The sequence below is a fragment of the Schistocerca piceifrons genome, chromosome X (assembly GCF_021461385.2).
Source record: "Schistocerca piceifrons isolate TAMUIC-IGC-003096 chromosome X, iqSchPice1.1, whole genome shotgun sequence".
NCBI lineage: Eukaryota > Metazoa > Arthropoda > Insecta > Orthoptera > Acrididae > Schistocerca > Schistocerca piceifrons.
Genome location: NC_060149.1, coordinates 115478317 through 115495780, shown reverse-complemented (window position 1 = coordinate 115495780; position 17464 = coordinate 115478317). Strand labels below are relative to the sequence as shown.

Sequence of the window (17464 nt, the reverse complement as noted above, 5' to 3'; positions counted from 1 at the left end):
GCAGTGGTTGAGCACTGGATCGCGTTTGCGACGACGGCCTTTCATATCCCGGTCCGGCCGTCCAGATACAGGTTTCCCCGTGGTTTCCGTAAATCTTGTTCTCTGAAGAATTTTCAAAACAGAATGAAATCCCTTTAAACATCCGTTCGCAATAAATCACACAAATTTTAAGGTTATCGATCGAACTAGTACTGATTACATTTACGAACCACTTAAAATCGAACTATCACATAGAAAATGTTGTGCGGAAGACGTACCGAAGACTACGTTTTATTGGCTGAATGCTTAGAAGGTGACTCAAATTTACTACGTCCGCCGCCGTAGCGCAGTGCTGGGATGCGGAGGACTGGATTCGGTTTCCGCTACTACCAGGGATTTTTCCTTGTTGGGTGGACGGTAACTGTGTGCACACAGGTCTCGTGATGCCAACTTGGAGCTACCTGAGTGAGGAGTAGTGGCTGCAAAGTCTAGAAAGCCGAAAACGGCTGGGAGAGCAGTGGGCTGACTCCATGCCCCTCTATACCGCATCCGAATGATGCCAATGTCAAAGGACGACACGGCGGTCGGCTGTGCCCGATTGGTCCGTCTGGGCCAGAAAACGGCTCTTTGGTTCGCTTTGCTGCACTACGCTTGTCCGTCCTCTTTTGGAGTGTAGTTTAACAGGTGGGATTGACGGAGGACTTCGAGAAGGTTCAAAGAAAAAAAATGGTTCAAATGTCTCTGAGCACTATGGGACTTAACTGCTGTGGTCATCAGTTCCGTAGAACTTAGAACTACTTAAACCTAACTAACCTACGGACATCACACACATCCACGCCCGAGGCAGGATTCGAAACTGCGACCGTAGCAGTCGCGCGGTTTCAGACTGTAGCACCTAGAACCGCTCGGCCACTCCGGCCGGCTGTTCAAAGAAAGGTAGCTCGTTTAGTATTATTACGAAACCGGGGAGACAGTGTCACGGATATTATGAGCGAGATGGGGTAGGAATCATGAAATGTGGGGCTTTCGTTGCGGTGGGACCTTTCCACGAAATTGCGAACGCCAGTTTTCTCCTCCGAATATTTCGCAGACGCTCAGCTACTTAGGGAGAAACTATAATCGTGGTAAGGCAAAAGATATCAGTAATCGCACGGATATATTTAGGTATCCTATTTTCCCACGCATTATATAGTCTGAAAGCGGTTCTATGAACCCTCTACCAAACATTTAACTGTGGTTTTATTCATAGCAGTTATTCACTCAGCAGCTGTAGTATAAATTTTAAATTATAATTCAGTGGTAAGTTGCAGAATTTCGCTTTAACGGTTTCAACAGATTAATCGCACGGATATATTTAGGTATCCAATTTTCCCACGCATTATATAGTCTGAAAGCGGTTCTATGAACCCTCTACCAAACATTTAACTGTGGTTTTATTCATAGCAGTTATTCACTCAGCAGCTGTAGTATAAATTTTAAATTATAATTCAGTGGTAAGTTGCAGAATTTCACTTTAACGGTTTCAACAGATTAATCTATCATGTTCAGAAGCTTAATGCTGGTTTATTACACGTTAATATCTTCTTGACAGAAGCATAATGTCATGACATGGTGAAAACTGTACGTGTTTTATACGATAATTATAAACACATAGTGATAATTTACAGTAAATGAATCACATTTATGTACAGAGACAAGTTGATGCACCAGCGCGAACAATATGTACAGTTTTCGACATTTCATGGCATTATTCTTCTGTCAAGAAGAAATTGACAGCTGCTAAACCAATATTAAGCTTCTGAAGCTAACAGATTAATCTGTTAAGAAGCGGTAAAGCGAAATAAATTTCCTAATTGTAACTGGTGACTGAATTTTATCACGAAATTTAAGAGTTAACTGCAGAGTGATCAAGAAAATGAAAATGTAAATGTGGATGTAAAGTGTTTAAGGCATATGTCGCAATCGTTCCTCGACACACCCAATATCTTTCCACATCCTTCCCTAGTCAGAGCTGAATTTTATCATGAAATTTAAGAGTTAACTGTAGAGTGATCAAGCAGATGAAAATGTAAATGTGGATGTAAAGTGTTTAAGGCATATGTCGCAATCGTTCCTCGACAAACCCAATATCTTTCCACATCCTTCCCTAGTCCGAGTTCGTACTTCACCTCAAATGACCTCGTCGTCGACGGGAGTGTAAACCCTAATCTTCATTCGTATTTTGTTTGTACGCTCACCGGCCTTTGTTGTCCGTCATTTAATTGGCGACTGATTTGCTGCGGTGTGGTTGTTGTATCCGCTGTTACTCCGCTATAGTCGGCGACGCCCCGTTTCATCAGCACGTTGTTGCCCACGGCAGTAAACCCCTGAATGGAAGTGCTCGCGGCCCGCCCTTGACACGGAGCTATATTAAAAGCCCAGTGCCGGCGCGACCTCGGAGAAGGAGTGTCACACGCATCGTTTAACCACGATAAAAGGCGCTCACCTCGCTTGCGCTGGTCGCGACTGTCACAATGAGGCCAACACGACACGTCATGAGGATGATTCAGTCCGACAGCCGGAAGGTATATGATAATGCCAACAGTGGAAACGTCCCACATCTCCTACGCTATAGAAATCTAAAACTCTTCACACTAGTTCCAGTAAGGTCACGATGGCCCTCTTCTACTGCAGGGGCCCCCTCCTCGTTGAATTTCTCGAGCGTCGATCCACAATCAACGCACAGCGCTATGAAGACATTTTGCAGAAACTGCGACGCGCAGTAAAGTCAAAACGCCGAGGAATGCCGTCGGACGGTATCATCGAGTTGCACGATAACGCCCGTCCCCACACTGCCAATCGCAGAAAGGCTACGCCTCAGCGACTTGGTTGGGAAACACTGCAACGTCCTCCGTACGGCCCGGATCTTTGCACATCTTTGGTGATCTCCAGAACGACAGGCGTGGACATCGGTTTCACTCGGTCGAGGAAGTGCAAGAATGACCCGCCAGGTTAGCCGAGAGCGCTAATCTACATCTACACATCTACATCTACATTTATACTCCGCAAGCCACCCAACGGTGTGTGGCGGAGGGCACTTTACGTGCCACTGTCATTACCTCCCTCTCCTGTTCCAGTCGCGCATGGTTTGCGGGAAGAACGACTGCCGGAAAGACTCCGTGCGCGCTCGAATCTCTCTAATTTTGCATTCGTGATCTCCTCGGGAGGTATAAGTAGCGGGGAGCAATATATTCGACACCTCATCCAGAAACGCACCCTCTCGAAACCTGGACAGCAAGCTACACCGCGATGCAGAGCGCCTCTCTTGCAGAGCCTGCCACTTGAGTTTGCTAAACATCTCCGTAACGCTATCACGCTTACCAAATAACCCTGTGACGAAACGCGCCGCTCTTCTTCGGATCTTCTCTATCTCCTCCGTCAACCCGACCTGGTACGGATCCCACACTGATGAGCAATACTCAAGTATAGGTCGAACGAGTGTTTTGTAAGCCACCTCCTTTGTTGATGGACTACATTTTCTATGGACTCTCCCAATGAATCTCTACCTGGTACCCGCCTTACCAACAATTAACTTTATATGATCATTCCACTTCAAATCGTTCCGCACGCATACTCCCAGATATTTTACTGAAGTAACTACTTCCAGTGTTTGTTCCGCTATCATATAATCATACAATAAAGAATCCTTCTTTCTACGTATTCGCAAGTTGCCACTCCCTGCACCAAGTGCCAATCCGCTGCAGATCTTCCTGCATTTCGCTGCAGTTTTCTAATGCTGCAACTTCTCTGTATACTACAGCATCAACCGCGAAAAGCCGCATGGAACTTCCGACACTATCTACTAGGTCATACATATATATATATATATATATATATATATATATATATATATATATATATATATATATATATATGCGCGCTGCTTCCTGGACTCGGGTAGGCGCGCCGGCCCCGGATCCAATCCGCCCGCCGGATTAACAACGAGGGCCGGTGTGCCGGCCAGCCTGGGTGTGGTTTTTAGGCGGTTTTCCACATCCCTCTAGGTGAATACCGGGCTGGTCAAAAAATGGTTCAAATGGCTCTGAGCACTATGGGACTCAACTGTTGTGGTCATAAGTCCCCTAGAACTTAGAACTACTTAAACCTAACTAACCTAAGGACATCACATACATCCATGCCCGAGGCGGTCGTGCGGTTCCAGACTGCAGCGCCTTTAACCGCTCGGCCACTCCGGCCGGCCCGGTCTGGTCCCCACGTCCCGCCGCAGTTACACGACTCACAGACATTTGCAACACATCCGCCCTTTTCCATGATTTTCACTAGGCGCAGACAGATGGGATCCTCTGATTCCGTCCTGGGGAGTATGGGGTGGCAGCAACAAGGGCATCCGGCCACCCCTTCAAATTAACATGCCAAATCCGATTTAACCACGACAACCCCGTGTACAATGCGGGACAAAGGCGCAAGTGATGGATACAGGAAGTGCTAGAGTGGGCGCGGATGTGGATCCGTCAGCAACCGACTCCGCTCTACGAAACAGGAACTGATTGTCTGTTTTTCCAGTGGGGTAAAGGTCTTAACGCGTGTGTTGTTAACACTTTCGAATGGAATCATTCCATAGCCCCGTTGTGGCGGATGTTCGGTTTTACTTTGACTCCCCCGTACACAAGGAACAACGCCAGCATTTGTTCCATCAATCTATTCCTCCTGCTAAGAGTTCCTCTAGTCATTTCCTCTACCACTCAAAGTTCATCCAACCATCCAATTTTTAGCGTCCATTTATAACAGATTTTGGCCTTAATTTGAGGAAGGAATGTCAGGAAATATACATTTTGAGCACAGTGTTGCATGGTTGTGAATCATGGACCGTAGGAAAACCAGAAAAGAAGACAGTCGAAGTGTACGAGGTATGGTGCTACAGAAGGATGTTGAAAATTAGGTGAACCGATAAGAAAGGAAACGAGAAGGTTCTCCGCAGATCGACAAGGAGAAGAACGGTTGGAAAATTCGACAAGAAAAAGGGACAGGATGATAAAACATGTGCTACGACATCAAGGGATAACTGCCATGGTATTTGAGAGAATTGTAGGGAGTAAAAACTGTTTGTGAAGGCAGATATTGGAACATATCCAAGAAATAGCTGAGGATTTCGGGTACAAATGCTGACTTGAGACCAGGCACAAGAGAATTCGTAGCGGACCGCATCAAACCAGACAGACAGAAGACTGGCAAACACACCTACCCACAAAAAAAATAAAAAAATAAATAAAAAATATATAAAAAAATTTTAAAAATAAAATAAAAAGCCCTACATTTCAAAAGCACTCAATATATTTTTCTCATATGTGCCTATGGTCACTTTCTTTACTTCCATAAAATGCCCTGTCCTCGAGATACAGTTTTATAAACCTCTGCCTGAAGGTTATGTGGCTATTTGATTCCAGCACGCAATGTAACTGTCGGTCACCTGATTGGCTGTTGTTATTATTTGCAACTGTTCCATCGTGTGCCGTGTGTTCTTTACTTCGACAAGTGAACTTAATTTAATCACTTCTACACCCCGTAGGGGGAGCCTCAGTAAATTCCGAACGAGAACGCTGCTCGCGTTTCTACCTGGATAACACAAAAGAGGATTTGGTTCCATACATGCCGTACACGGTGTGCTTTATTTATTCGCTCCTTTGAAGCTTTAGTATACATGAGCGACACCTGTTTCACAATAACAAAATGGTCTCTCTTTCAGCTACGTAAAACAAAAATCTCACTCTGATCTGGACAGCTGTCAATACAGAAATTATGGCTTTTAATTTCAGCACCAGAAATCCGTATGTATCCGGCTATAATTCCAGCAATTTTCTGCGCAGGCGGACAAGTGCACACCCTACTGCATTTGTCCATTATTTGATTACTAGTAGCTTATATGAGATCAACAAAATCACAGCTTTGAAGGCTTGTTACTTCACTAGCTATCTGGACGCAATTCCATAACTTAGAACCACACAGAACAACATTAGAAGCGTTGTTACACTGGTTAACGTTTCTGCTGAAAATCGAGACAATCTTGCTGTCTGCTTAATAAAAAAGAGATGAAATAGCCCGTGGGTCTCATATCAATGATAATATTTAGAATTACGAATAGCCATATTACTTCAAACACGATTTGAATCATAGTATAACTCTTTAACTCTCACTTGCATAGCATTAAATACCATTTTTGCTGTGACCGATTGAAAAAGACAGTGCCGTTCTCGCAGACGTGTATGACTGACGTGCGATAATTTTCTTACTAACCACGTAGTTCATACATCCGGTGTCAATTTCATTAAAATATCAACGAATATTTTTGCCACGATATAATTCAAAAGATTACAACAACAAAACTCTCAACCATAGTGAAGCGGCCTTCCTCAGAGCTCAGAGTCTACACTCTAAGAAAGACGGCCGCAATACGGCCGCAACGTTGTAATTGCGGTATTTCAGTTATTTAATATTACACCCAGCAGAGCTTTTATTGAAACTTCCTGGCAGATTAAAACTGTGTGCCCGACCGAGACTCGAACTCGAGTTCGAGTCTCGGTCGGGCACACAGTTTTAATCTGCCAGGAAGTTTCATATCAGCGCACACTCCGCTGCAGAGTGAAAATCTCATTCTAGAGCTTTTATTCTTTTTCTCATTCAAAGAACATTAATTTGGGCGCTCACGTCTTTCAGCTGAATTCTTCTTCTACTATTCCAAGTACTAGAAAATTTTACACATAAATTACTTTGTTATCATTTTAAACCAGTACACCCTTTGGAGAACGAAATGGCATTAATGGTAGTTTAAACGGACATGCTGCTAAATTCGGGCTCATGAAAATCTACAACACGCCGTAAAGCTCAGTCACATATTATGCAGTCAGAATGAATAAGTTAAACAATAGAACGAGCTACCCTCGGCGGTTCAGTGCTTACCTTTGTTGCCTCTATTCTGGCTTCTTTCGGCTTAACACATCACTTTCGCATTTTTGAGCAAACAATGAAGTCTCAAATTATTTTATAGATACCTAAAATTTTTCACTATTTCTACTGTCCTTTCATCAGTTTTGAGGTTTATTAAGTTGGTATACATTTCCTTACTTCTCCTCATTACTTTTGTCTTAGTTTTCCTTATCCATAAATCAAATTCTGTGGTGGCTAGTTTCTTCATTTCACTCAAAAGCACCTCTCGTTCTTCTTTACCTTTTGCACGAAGGGCTATGTCTTCTATGAACCTCTTTTCCGTCCGCACTTTTAATCCTGCTTTGAAATTTTGTTTCGTTTCCTTTATTGTTGCCGGCTGCTGTGGCCGAGCGGTTCTAGAGGCTTCAGTCTGGAACAGCGCTGCTGCTACGGTCGCAGGTTTGAATCCTGCCTCGGGCATGGATGTGTGTGATGTCCTTAGGTTAGTTAGGTTTAAGTAGTTGTAAGTCTAGGGGACTGATGACCTCAGATGTTAAGTCCCATAGTGCTCGGAGCCATTTGAACTTTAATTCTTCTACATGCAAGTAAAAAAAAAGTGTGACATGTTCAAACCTTATCTTATACTTGTCGTAACATCATCTTGTCTTTCTCGCTTTTCAAGTTTTAGTATTCTTAATATCAGACCAGCTGTGTGGCTGGATTGAAGAGTTTTTAGCAAACGGAACACAGCATGTTGTTCTCAATGGAGAGACGTCTACAGACGTTAAAGTAACCTCTGGCGTGCCTCAGTGGAGTGTTATGGGGACCATTGCTTTTCACAATACATATAAATGACCTAGTAGATAGTGTCGGAAGTTCCATGCGGCTTTTCGCGGATGATGCTGTAGTATACAGAGAAGTTGCAGCATTAGAAAACTGCAGCGAAATGCAGGAAGATCTGCAGCGGATAGGCACTTGGTGCAAGGAGTGGCAACTGACCCTTAACATAGACAAATGTAATGTATTGCGAGTACATAGAAAGAAGGATCCTTTACTGTATGATTATATGACAGCGGAACAAACACTGGAAGTAGTTACTTCTGTAAAATATCTGGGAGTATGCGTACGGAACGACTTGAAGTGGAATAATCATATAAAATTAATTGCTGGTAAGGCGGGTGCCAGGTTGAGATTGATTGGGAGAGTCCTTAGAAAATGTAGTCCATCAACAAAGGAAGTGGCTTACAAAACACTCGTTCGACCTATACTTGAGTATTGCTCATCAGTGTGGGATCCGTACCAGATAGGGTTGACAGAGGAGATAGATCCAAAGAAGAGCGGCGCGTTTCGTCACAGGGTTATTTGGTAAGCGTGATAGCGTTACGGAGATGTTTAGCAAACTCAAGTGGCAGACTCTGCAAGAGAGGCGCTCTGCATCGCGGTGTAGCTTGCTGCCCGCATCTCGTCGTCGTGCGGTAGCGTTCTCGCTTCCCACGCCCGGGTTCCCGGGTTCGATTCCCGGCGGGGTCAGGGATTTTCTCTGCCTCGTGATGGCTGGGTGTTGTGTGCTGTCCTTAGGTTAGTTAGGTTTAAGTAGTTCTAAGTTCTAGGGGACTGATGACCATAGCTGTCAAGTCCCATAGTGCTCAGAGCCATTTTTTTGTAGCTTGCTGTCCAGGTTCCGAGAGGTGTGTTTCTGGATGAGGTATCGAATATATTGCTTCCCTCTACTTATACCTCCCGAGGAGATCACGAATGTAAAATTAGAGAGATTCGAGCGCGCATGGAGGCTTTCCGGCAGTCGTTCTTCCCGTGAACCATACGCGACTGGAACAGGAAAGGGAGGTAATGACAGTGGCACGTAAAGTGCCCTCCGCCACACACCGTTGGGTGGCTTGCGGAGTATAAATGTAGATGTAGATGTAGAACATACTTACTTGTCACTACTTTCGCCTTACGTCACTTACTTGTCTTCGTACTGTATCTTATAAAGATTTCAAATACGTTATTTCTGTTACGGCGTAAAGTCAAGCGCCGGCACGCCAGTCGGGAACGATAGGGAAGAGAAGGCTGTGAGAGGACGTCAGTCAATGGCACGCTGACCGACCCCTCTCCAGGACGACAACGCGACAGCAGCTGCCGGTATGTGATGAGGACATAAGCGCCGCGACCGACTGCCAACGCCCCAATTCAATAGTAGCTTCGAGACTAGCAACTTGGATAGAAGCGTCAACTCTATGTAGCACCGACTTGAGATTGTTTATACTGAAAAACATTGCTTATTTTGTATGTCGCCCTTTCCTTGCGACACTTCTGTGTAATTGTCTAAGTTAAGTATTATCATTTACTTTTTTGTAATAAAACTCATTAATGCGATCTGTTTGGATTGTTTGCCTAGCGATCCGAGTACGTAGGATTCCTAGACTTCACATATTTGACGACGAGCATGGAAACATAATAATTCCACACAACATCGTGGAGGGTCTTCTTAAAGTTTAACAAATACAATTGAGGCTACCTGTTTTCCCCTTAGCATTCGGGTGTCCTCGTTATTATGTATCAGCCCTCCTTTGGTAATTCTTCTATGGTACTACCAACAACACAGTCCTTTAATTTAGTCCAGTGCTCGCGTTCTCAGACTTTCACCATTGCCTGCTTGCTTCTATTTGGCACTATTTAACTGCAGCCTACTGTTCCTCACTGCTGGATTACGATTTTTCTCAATATTTACAACTGAGTATGTCTTGCAGTTCAGTATTTGTAACAAATTTTTATGTAACTATGATGTAGTCTTGCGACTCAAAGTTTAATAGAAGTATTCACTTCCTCTCTTTGAATTTCTTGTGCAGGTGTGTGGGGTGAAGCGGATTGTGGTAAAAACTACCACAGAACTTTAGCAACCTTTTACTCTCTCGTTCATTTCACCTTACCCATATCTTCTAGTTATTCTGATTTCAACTCTCTCCTATTCACTCTTCAGTTCTTCCAAAAAATGAAATTTTTATTTCCTTGTGCATTTTAATAGCTTCCCGATTTCTTATAATATTATCGCTCTTTCTTTTCAATATTTGTTGCGTCCTTTTCAACTACGTTCCTTCTGCTCTTCAGAGCGAGTTCCTCACAATTTGATGTCATAGTGTACTGAAGGCTAAATATGAATCACGAACAAACCTATCACATTTTTATGAATATTTTTCGCCAACAGATTTCCCATATATGCAAAAAATTGTTGACAAACTGCTGTCAATGTTTGGCTCAACATATCTGTGTGAAAAACTGTTCTCTCTAATGAAGATAAATAAATCTCCACGAAGAGCCACTCTAACTGACGCACATCGCGTCAAATATAACTAGACTTCTTCAGCGAGAAGAGAACACACCTCCGCGTGATTTGCTGAATGACATTTCATATATATGAGAACACATAAGCCTATGGTTTGTTTAAGGTGAATTGTATTCATTCATTTATTTATGTTTGCTTATTTCTGTGCTTAACGTACTGTTAGTTCGTCATTCATTGGTCATGCTGTATTCTAAATAAGCTATTATGTTGGCCTGCTGTATTCTCATGACTATAAGTAGTAGTCAAAGGAGTATTTAGTTATCAGATGTCAAAGTAATTACTTTTGTTTCATACGCATAATCTAATGAAAGGAATTTAATTAAACGTATTTATTTTGCACCATACTCTAATGCATTGAATAGAACGAGACATTAGACACCACATAAATGTCACAAGTTTACCTCTGGTTTGATACTCGTTCCTTCTCCAGCTGTTACGGCAAGCTGTGCTAACAGCTTCAAGGTTAACTTCCGCCAGAACGCAAACGCTGCTCTTTTTCGTGCCTGAGTTGGAGCGCTGCTCATTGAGCCGATTTGCGCTCTCCTTTGCCATACAGTGTAGGTGGTCGAGGTACCTGAGGAAGGAGCTTTTTAACGATATTCTCTTCCAATGCACACCACTTAAGAAGCTCCGACGTCTTTCTTATTATGCTGGATGTTAGGTCCCTTGATAATTTTTGATACGTCTCCTCCTCCAGCATCAACCGGATCTTCGCATCATAGTCAGCTCGTTCCATAATGGCTGCATTGCCCTTTCCTGATGGCAGAACTACGTTAAGAGGATCACTGCGGAGCTCGCGAAGACTGCATTCGTATATACCATATACCTACTCATCATTGTAATTTTTAATTTTTAATAGCTATTAAGATACTTATTTTGTACTTTTTTGTCCACTTTAAAAACGTTGTATATTAGAAATTGATTTTTTATTGAAATAAATATTTTCTGCTTTTTCGTCTTTCGTGTGAGAAATTTTTCAGTCGCTTTCAAACATTTTCATGGTATTACAACAGAAATGTGTAGTAAATTTCAGATTTATTTCAGTTATTCTTCACCTGACTCAGCCAAGATTTTGCTTACACCAATGTTTATGTCGCACAAAGACCATGAAGGTAAAAGTTAGAAATATTCGAACTCACACGTGTGGTTATCAGCAATCGTTCTTCTCGTAAACAATTCGCAACTGGAATAGGAGAAGGGGGAAGTGACAGTACTACACGAAGTACCCTCCATCACACACCAGACAGGAAAGCGAGTTAATATTGCGTTGACATCCACTTCTGAGCTGTGTTGAAAGTTTCAGTTCTGTAGCTCATCGGCAACCAACAATCGGCAACGCTCCGCTACATGCCGCTCAAGAAAACGAGTTAATACTGTATAGCAATCCAGTTCTGAGCTATGTTTAAAATTTGAAGTCTCTTTCTCATCGGGAAGTTAGTTTAAAATTAACTGCAAAATTTGTACCGAACAGACTAACAGACAGCTAAGAGAGCAAGTTAATAAAAAAGTGTTAAAATGAGTCATGAATATTCCAGACTGGTTGAAATTGCTCCAGTTGTTCTTGAGTTATGCTTTTATATACCTCATTTCACCCCGACCCTCAGCTGTGGGGATACTACTGTCACGATAATTTTTTCCAAGTTGTAAGTGATACGTGTGGCCCGTTTGGTAGAAACTGCTTCCGGCTCTGAAGACGTGCAACTAAAATTGATTGAATTGTCACAGATTGTTTTTGCAGCTGGTAATCACGCAAATTGTGCCTGTAGGCGCTGCGACGCAATCTGCTAAGCACAGTCGTCATACAGGAACTCCAACTGAACAGGTAGTGCTCTGCATTATTCTTGCTTGTCACCACCTTCTCCTCTATTGCAGGTTCGTGATTCTTACCCCCGCACTATTGCATTGTCATCCAATTCTGAGCGACGTTTAAAATTTCAAATCTTTAGCTCATCGAGAAGTTAGTTTAAAATCCATTGTAAAATTTGTATTGAATAGACAGACAGACAGACAAGAAAGCGACCTGATAAAAACATGGTAAAATAATACATGATTTGTAAAGTAATTAAATAATAAAAGACGACGATCGGAGAATATCTTGGAAGAAATATCAAGCAAGGTAAGCCAAGGATAGTAAAAGGAACGAAGAATAGAGTTTAACGTTACACTGGCAACGAGGCCATTCGAGACGGGAGCACAAGCTGGGATTAGGGAACTATAGGATAGGAAACATCCCGGCATTTGTCTTCAGCGATTCAGGGAAATAACGGAAAACCAAAATTAGGATAGCCGGACGGGGATTTGAACTCTTGTCCTCCCGAATGCGAGTTCAGTGTGCTAAACATTGCACCATCCCACTTATTGCTACGGATACAAAGTAACTTGGCAGGACGAGCTACTTCTGCACGCAGATAACATAAGAACAAAACGCGAATGAGGTGCTGAGCAAAACGTATTCTGTTGTTTACAAGCCAAGCAAAAAGGATTATGTAGACAAGTTCATTTAAAAGCAGAAAATAATCATGTGGTCATAGTTATTCACATCATAATCCACCGAAAATACTTTGAAAGGCGTCGAGGAATGCAATACTTTTCAAGTTTTTCTCCACACTGAGGACTTTGTCCTTCCTGTGAGTCATGTAATTATGAATTTCTATCCATCCTAAAAAGTTCATAAGTGCACCCTTCTTCTTTTTATGTAAAGTAGTTAGATTGTTCACTGTAGTACTGACATTGTACCTTTCTGTCAGTAAGAGAGATGCAATGATAAATTTGCCTGCTGCGTGTTTTCTTCGAATTTCCGTGTGTTACTTATATCCAGTTTTACAGTTTCTGACTTAATATTCATTACATGTCGTTTTGGAGATTCCTGTGGTTTCGAATTTGTTTCAGTCAACCTTAATGTTATGTATAAGTGTGAGTATTTTCTTCTTACTGAGTGTACTTGTCTATACATGGCTTACCTGAAGTGAATGTAGAAAATGAGATGGCAAGCTGAGTGGGTCAACAAGCATATTTCACACAGCAACCTTTGAGTGCGGCACCAGGCATCGTTAAACAGCGTCGCGCGCCGCCAAGGGGGTAAACACACAACATGCCGTCGGAGCCGTCATGGTAGCACGTTTGCCGGGCAACAATTTCAATGCATTTGTGACATCGATGTAAAAGAGAGGTGGAGCTGAAGTTTTATGACCTTTATTTGCAAACGCTGTAGTCGACGCAGTTGCGTATATTCCAGGCGAGACAACACTACGGGTTTTCCGCCCCTTACTGGTACCTGAACGCATTGCTTTTGGCTGTGCAAATGCCTGTTTGATAGGTGTTGCATAAAGGGCAGCACCTGTACACACTGAGGAGTCTGGTTGGCCTTGCGCCAGTCTGTCATCAAACGTGGACACTCTTGTGTTTGTTACTGTGTGGAGCGGACAAGAAATGGGGCGCAATTACTGGGAGGAAACGGCAGACATGCACTGTACTTACGGGGCAGCGGATGGAAATGCTCACGCTGCTCACCGTTTGTACATTCGGCGGTTTCCGAATCGTTGAGTGCCAGATCTAAGCCCATTTACTGCCATTCACAGGTTCCTACGAGAGACTGTTTCACTTGTACGTTTTCCACTAGCACTTTCTCGTAATGGCAAATGCGCATTTAAGCAAAGCCTTCTAGATACAAGGCCTACGCACAGCGGCCATATTGGCACGTTACGTCACAAACTGTTGGCCATCTTATCTTCAGTCGGCAGTCTTGCTGGCGTGTATATTATGTTGAAAGTGTGTGACACGTGAAAGTGATATACATTTCATACAGTGTTCGCCTACAGTTCTTCGAGGTATGGGATAGCAGGGCTGCGTTCCCTTTTGCCAGGGAAATTACAAATCCCAAAAAGGCATGAAAGTGTACATGTTTCGATTTCCCAAATGTGTGAAGTTGAGAAATCGCTGGATTGCAGCTATTCCCAGACAGGAATTTGTGTCTACGCATCATTCAAGGGTAAGTAAATGACAAAAAATTTGTAGCGTGTTTCTAGAATGAAATTTTCACTCTACAGCGGAGTGCGCGCTGATATGAAACTTCCTGGCAGATTAAAACTGTGTGCCGGACCGTGACTCGAACTCGGGTCCCGAGTTCGAGTCTCGGTCCGGCACACAGTTTTAATCTGCCAGGAAGTTTTGTAGCGTGTTAGTTGTTTCCATTGCACCACATTTGCCAATTGTTTTTAAAAGCAGTTATGTATCATGTAGCAGTACCATTTGTTTCTTAATTATGGACCATTGCTGCGAGGTTAATACGAAGTTGGCTGTGAAATGTCTCTCATTAATGAAATTATTGTCACACAGAATAGTTATATTAATTACTGTGACTCGAAAATGTTTAGTATTCTTTATCATTCCTACCGTATTATTGAGTTTCCAGTAATTGTATTTGGAAGAGCTACAGAATGATTTTGTTCAGTTTTACATATACAGCTATTCGGAAATAATTTCAATTTGAGTAAACTACCTTAGAAAATGTCTTTAATGAATTCAGTGTTCGACAGATTGAGCTGTATAGAAAGCAGAATTTCGAGGTAAGTGCATTGTGATTAAATTAACAGCACTCTGTGACACGAATTTCAATTAATGATATGGGAGAAACAATCTTCTCATGTTTAAGGTTCTAAAGTTCCGGAGAAACAGGGAAATAAAATATTTTTTCGGGTCTTTTCATTTATTAAACATTATGTCAGGAGGTGCTCCATTTCGTCGAATGATTTGAGTTTCGTGTGACATCAGCAAATTTTGAAGTGGAGAGGAAAATTTACGAAAATAACCAGGGAAACAAATTCTTAAATTCTGTAGGAGCTCCAGCAGCTTTATTTAAAACCGACGACGTCTGCTTGTTGTTGCATATTGCCGATTTTTTTACTGCAAGAAAGCGTAGCTCCTGAGGTAAAAGCTTGTATTTATGCCTAGAAACATGTATTTAAGGCAAATCGTCAAAATAATTTTACATCTTGAAACAACATAGGGCAGTTATGTTCAGTTACTTTTCGCACTGATATAAATTTCCATACTTTCAGCCGGCGGGAGTGACCGTGTGGTTCTAGGCGCTACAGTCTGGAGCCGAGAGACCGCTCCGGTCGCAGGTTCGAAGCCTGCCTCTGGCATGGATGTGTGTGATGTCCTTAGGTTAGTTAGGTTTAATTAGTTCTAAGTTCTAGGCGGCTGATGACCTCAGACATTAAGTCGCATAGTGCTCAGAGCCTTTTCAACCATACTTTCATTACAAGGACATGTAGAAGAGGAAAGCACGACAATCTCTACGCGGTCTCAGCTCTAAAACTCGTATAACTGCAGAGTGCTTAAGGGGCTCCGGAAAGGCTCAAAATCATGAAAAGTTCAATTTTTAATTTTTTGTGTTTTCTGAATCTGCAGACTATTACCTTTTAATAGATATATAATTTATTCAATTCCGAAGACTACAACTATTTTTAAATTTTTTTTTTAAATGTGTTCTACATGGGCGTGACCCACTGTGCGGCTGTTAAACTGCTGTCAAATGGTGTTGTTATTAACGTCCGTGTTCATCAGGTACATTTTAGTGATGTGAGATAAAGTATGTGTTGTGGCTAACCTGTGATGGTTCAATACATATCGCTGGTGTGATTGTCGATTGTTTCATGTTTATTTACTCTGTCGTTATCTCGAAAATATTCGTAATTAATTCTGTTTCTTGAGTCTCTGTTTTGTTGAAGTATAATAATGAGTAAAAGTAAAGTTATTAGAAATCCTCTGAAGGCTTTTAAGAAAAGGAGAAATGTTGGAAAGCCAAAGGTATGTGTTATTACTGTAAACAATAAAGACGATAACCAAGTGAGTGAACCTAACCTCTCAAGTACACCTGCCCATAGCAGTCAAAGTGGGAAAGAAAATACTTCACAGAAGAAGCTTGGTTCAATGAGTGAAAACTATGAATGTTTTATGGGCGAATCGGATGTGAATGAAATATTTGATATGTCGGTTCTCAAAGGAATTTTTTCAAACTGTGTAAGATGTATTCATTGTAGTGAAGTTGGTCTGGAACTCTCCATAATAAAGCACGTAGGACTTGCTAGTGAAATACAACTGAAATGTGATAAGTGTTCATACATGACCACCGTTTGGAACAGTGTTGCAGTAACTGCAACTGAAGAAAATGGTAGCAAAATCTACGAACACAACAACGAGCGATGCTTGCTTTAGACAAGGAACGCCTTCGGGCTGCATACAGGGCTGTAAAGAGTCTAGAAATACAAGCAAGAGTAAACAGGAGGAGGAACAAGAGGAAGCTGGAGGAGGAGTTTGCAGAGGATAAAGATAATCCATCCTATGGACCTGGAATGCACTAAAAAGTTAATCCAATCTTTGTCGCTCGATTCCCAAAACTTTTATTTTCTCATACTAATTACATGTTTTCTAAGGATCTTCCAAACATATTTGTTTCAAACTTTCAGTAAATGTTACACAGTACCTTCTGCATAATTTAACACAGCCTTTTTCCAAAAAAACTGTATATTTTTGAATATATAAATAAAAAAATTGCAAAAAAATGTCGTGAATTTTCATTGCAATTGAAAAAAAAATCATCTTTAATAACTGAACTAAAATTTTGTAAAATCCCTGTGTTAAGTTGTAGCCCATATTCCAATAAATAATCTGTAAAAAGTTCAACTTCCTACCTCAAATACTTTGTGAGGAAAGATGTAATTTATAAGCGTTATTTTAACATTGCAAGTATAGGGCGTTCCGGAGCCCCTTAACAGGAGCGTTCCGATACAGACCCGACCATCAGTATGTGACGTCACAAGTGTGCGCGCAGGCCTGTAGTCTAGGTGGTGTTGATTTAAGGCTTACCCGGGGTATTCATTTTGTGTTACAGGTGCGAAGGCCTGACGGACACGGTCGCCAACGCACAGTGCATACACCAGGGCTTAAAGAAGAGGTGTTAGCACTGTTGGAAAACAAACCCTCAACAAGCTCACGGCGTGTTGCACGGAAAATGGGTGTAAACCATTGCACAATTTGGCCTGTGTGGCATGAAGATGATATGCGCCTCTACCGCCTTCAGAAGACGATTTTCTGAATTGAATTCTGCCAGTGGTTTTTGAAAATGTGTGCCACTCAACCGGACTTTCCGAACAGTGTACTTTTTACGGATCAGGCGTCCTTTACACGAGGCCGCGCCTGGTTAGCCGAGCGGTCTCG

The 17464-nt window shown here is 42.1% G+C and overlaps 1 protein-coding gene across 1 annotated transcript in view; it reads right to left on the bottom strand.

The window, feature by feature from the left end:
• Positions 1-17464, bottom strand: part of LOC124722205 — a 272233-nt gene that overhangs the window by 254242 nt on the left and 527 nt on the right. The window lies entirely within an intron of this gene.